Genomic DNA, 4,433 nt, shown 5'->3' with positions numbered 1-4,433 from the left:
CAAAAGACCAAACTCATTGCCATCAAAATCATTTTACTTCATAGCAATGCTATATGGAGAGTAGAATTGCTCCATAGGGATTCCAAAGCTGTAATCTTTCTGGGAACAGACTGCCACATCTTTCTTCTGCAGTGTCTGGTGGGTTCAAACTGCCAATCTTGGTTAGCAGGCAAGTGCTTAACCAATGTGACACCAGGACTCCTCTCATTTAAACCCACTGCCATCCAGTCAACTCTGACTCAAGATCCTCATAAGGTTTCCAAGGCTGTAAATATTTACAGAAGCAGACTGCCTCGTCTTTCTCCCGCAGAACGTCTGGTGGCTTTGAACAGTTGGCCTTTTGGTTAGCAGCCCAAAGCCCTAACCACAGTTTCACCAGAGCTCCTTCCTTTCATTTAATCACATATAATATTGAATAGACATGTGCTCTAGAGTGGAGACTTAATAAATATTTTTACTGTTTCATCAAGTATATTAAGTGAAATTGACTCTTTTTTAGCTGTAAGTGCATGGTAGTAAAGAATACCATCACTGCCAAAAATATCCCCTGAAGGCTTCTTAAAACCAAATCGTAGTTTAGCTTAACTAGTAAAACATATCTGCCTTGAGCATTTTGCTCTTTCAAGATCTATCTATGTGGAATCAAATTGACACTGGGCAACTGGAAAGATCAGATAGGAAATTTAGGGGCAGTGAGTTTACGTTAATGAGGAAGGAACAAGTCAAAGGAGGAGAGAGAGAATGGTTGCAAAATTTAAAAATGTAACCAATGTCACTGAATTGATAGAAACTGTTGAATTGGTATATGTTTTGCTATGAGTATTCTGAACAACAAAATAAATAAAATCAAAACATACACACAATTACTCCTAGTATAATTAGATGGCACTGCCTTGATTTGTGCCAAGGCCCCACAGTTTTACACACACCACTGTTTTTGTACCGTTAGTGAAAATGTCAACATTATTGTTATCACTTGACTTTCATAGCTCTTAGAAGGATCCATTTCTTCTCTTTGCTTTTGCCATTTTAAGTGCATAAAACCTATGTTCTTAACTTGATGGATTGTTTCTCTGTTCCTCTCCAATCCCTACAGCTACCACAAATCTGTCAGGGCCCATCCACAACTTGCTGTGCCATCTGCTTTAGGATGATCTCTTTAAAGTTTTGCCCATGACATTTCTTATGAAAAATGTGATTGTTTCTGTTCTCTCCTCGATACTGCTTAATATATGCTATTTTATAATGTTAGAGGATGAATGGAAACAATTCGTCCAAGGGACTAGAGGATTACTTGATCCTCAACCTCCACAACTCTGAGACCAGAAGAAGTAGATGGTGCCCAGCTACCACTGCCAACCACTCTGAAAAGGATCACAATAAGAGGACCTCGAAAGAGTGGGAGAAAAATGTGGAACTAAACTCAAAATCATAAGTTTAACAGCCTGATAGAGACTGGTGGAACCCCTAAGACCATGGCCCTTAGACACCCTTCAAGCCTGGCACCAAGCCTGAGCCCTTTGCTATTTTTGTGGAAATCCCAAAATTAAAGTTTTATTAGGACGCAGAACCTGTCTCCCACTCCCAACTTACCCATTGCTGTTGAGTCGATTCTCACTCATAAAGACCCTATAGGACAGAGTAAAACTGCCATATAGGGTTTCCAAGCCTGTAAATATTTACAGAAGCAGTCTAGTCTGTCTCATCTTTTTCCTGTGGAGTGGCTGATAGTTTGAAGCCAATGGCCTATTGGTTAGCAGCCGAATGCTTTAACCACTGTGCTACCAGGACTCTTTATTGTCTCCTTACAGACCTAGAAAAGTCCAGAGAAAATAGATCAAAAACATGTGAGCTAGATTTAGCCAATCAGACCCACCTTCTGTGGAATCTGGTGTTAGTATAGTTGATCCTCAAACAACAGGAGTTTGAACTGTGTAGGTCCACTTATATGTGGATATTTTTCAAGATAAGGATCTTGGAGAAATTCAAGAGCTGATAGACACCACACCAGATGAATTAACAGAAGATGACTTGATGGAGATGAGTGTTTCTGAACCAGTGCCAGACGATAGGAAGACGATAGAGAAGCAGCAGTACCAGAAAACAAATGGACATAGACAATCTCCCAGAAAGGTTCCAACTATTCAAAACCGATTTGGACTTCTTTTATGACACGGTTCCTTCTATGATACATGCATAGAAACTAAAGAAAACACTGGAAGAAGGATTGGTACTGTATGGAAACATTTTTAGAGAAATGAAAAAAGGCAAAAAAGTCAGATAGAAATGCAATGTATTTCCATAAAGTTACGTTGAGTATGTCTGCTTCTCCCACCTCCCCTTCTACCTCCTCCACCTTTTCTGCCTTTGCCACCCTGAGACAGCACCACCAATCTCACCTCTTCCTCTTCTTCTTCAGCCTACACAACATGAAGACAAGAGATTGCCCAATCTTCCTTCCAAGAATGGCTGGTGGGTTTGAACCGCCAGCCTTCTGGTTAGCAGTAATGCCTTAGGCACTACACCACCAGAGCTCCCAATGAATAATAAATAATCTTCATGCCATATAGTTAGTATGCTTATCTGGTGTGTGTGTGTGTGTGTGTGTGCGCGCCTTCTTGTGAAAACGGAATAACTATGGAAAGAATTGTGTTAATAGACTGTTTATGTTATCTGCAAGGCTTGTGGTCAACAATAGGCTGTTAAGTTTTGGGGGAGTCAAGTTATTGCCAGAATTTTGACTGGAGGGAGGGGTGGCTCCCCTATCCTCACGCATTTTTCAAGTGTTAACTGTGAAACAAAGAAGCGGGGACAGTGTAGAATTCTTTTGGCCACAGTAGCAGCAACTGCAACAGCCAGTCCCTAGGTTCAGCAATGATAGTAGTGGAAATTATAAGGTCTAGTGTTTGACAGTAGTGGTCTCACCAGGTTAGTTTTAATGGGTGATTTTATCTGCATCCTTAATTTTTCTCCTCTCTTGGTTCCTGTCCATTTTCCTAAGCCTAGTTCTCTAGGCTTCCTGGCTATTCCTTGAGCTACCCACTAGAACCTCAATAAATTTTGCTATGATTAAAGCAATTAGAGTATGTGATATTCAACATCAATGTTGTTGTTGTTGTTGTTATGTGCCGTCGAGTCAAATCCGACTCATAGCGACCCCTCCTTGGGTTTCCGAGGCAGTATCACTACGGAAGTAGGATTGCCCAACCTTCCTTCCGAGGAGTGGCTGGTGGGTTTGAACCGCCAGCCATCTGGTTAGCAGGCAAGTGTCTTAGCCACTATGCTACCAGAGCTCCACATCAATAGGAATATCCAATATAAGAGAGAAGGACACAGAGTTCTGTTTAAGTTCTGGGCACCGTATTTTAATTGGCAGAATAGATTGAAAGCAAGGAAGAGCAACCAGATTGGTGAGGAGATTTAAATCATGAACATGAAGCATAGTTGAAGAAACTGTGAGTTCAGATCGGAGAACAGAAATTTACTGTCTTCAAAGAATGCTCTTTAGAAATGAGGATGGCAAGACTTTGTCTCACGCATTTTGGACATCTTATCAGGAAGGATCTGTCCCTGCAAAAGGACATCATGCTTTCTAGAGAGGGTCAGCGAAAAAGAGGAAGACTCCCAATAAGATGGATTGACACAGTAGCTGCAACAATGGGTTCAAACAGAACAACGATTGTGAGGATGGCGCAGGACCGGGCAATGTTTTCGTTGTGTTGTATATAGGGGTCGCTGTGAGCCGGAGCCAACTCGAGGTACCGAATGACAACAAACAGTACTATGGAAGACGGTGTGAGTTTAATATTTGGTCTAACACGAGAGGGCAGCACTAGCCCAAGTGGAGGAAATTAGGGGAAAGCAGATTGTCACCTTAAAGAGGCAAACTTTCTAACAATGAAAACTACAATGAAACAGGCTGCCTTATTAGAAATGGAAATACTTGACACTGGAATTATTCAAGCAGAAGGTAGGAAATGTGAGTATTTTCAACGGGTTAGATTCTGGGATCTTTGTGGTTCCCTGTAAGTATGAGACTGTATAAAAAACAAACATGGTGACTTGTTTGGCCAAGTATTTCAGTCATCTGATCTAAACATTGTTTTCAGTCTATCAGGTTTTTAAAGTAGTAAATAGACATGATACTAAAGGATTAAACTGTTACCTAGAGCGGTGATAGCAACATAAAGAAGTATATGTACCTAGAAGGGAGATTAAGCCCTATGATATTTCAGGAAAGAATTATATATAAATTTATATAATATGTATAATCCTTCCTTAGGTAGATCTCTCTTGCAGAATACAATAACAAATTATCTTGATTTAAAGATTAAGATCTTTGGGGAAAGACTTCTGTTATCATACTGTTATTACCAGATCATTTTAGCAATAAAATATTTCCTGCTGCTAGATTTTATCTTTTTTTTTTTTTT

The sequence above is a fragment of the Orycteropus afer genome, unplaced genomic scaffold, assembly GCF_000298275.1.
Source record: "Orycteropus afer afer isolate SDZICR_OR568_19922 unplaced genomic scaffold, OryAfe1.0 scaffold00259, whole genome shotgun sequence".
NCBI classification, from domain to species: Eukaryota; Metazoa; Chordata; class Mammalia; order Tubulidentata; family Orycteropodidae; genus Orycteropus; species Orycteropus afer.
The sequence above is the reverse complement of the archived record's forward strand: the minus strand, read 5'-3'. Positions refer to the sequence as shown.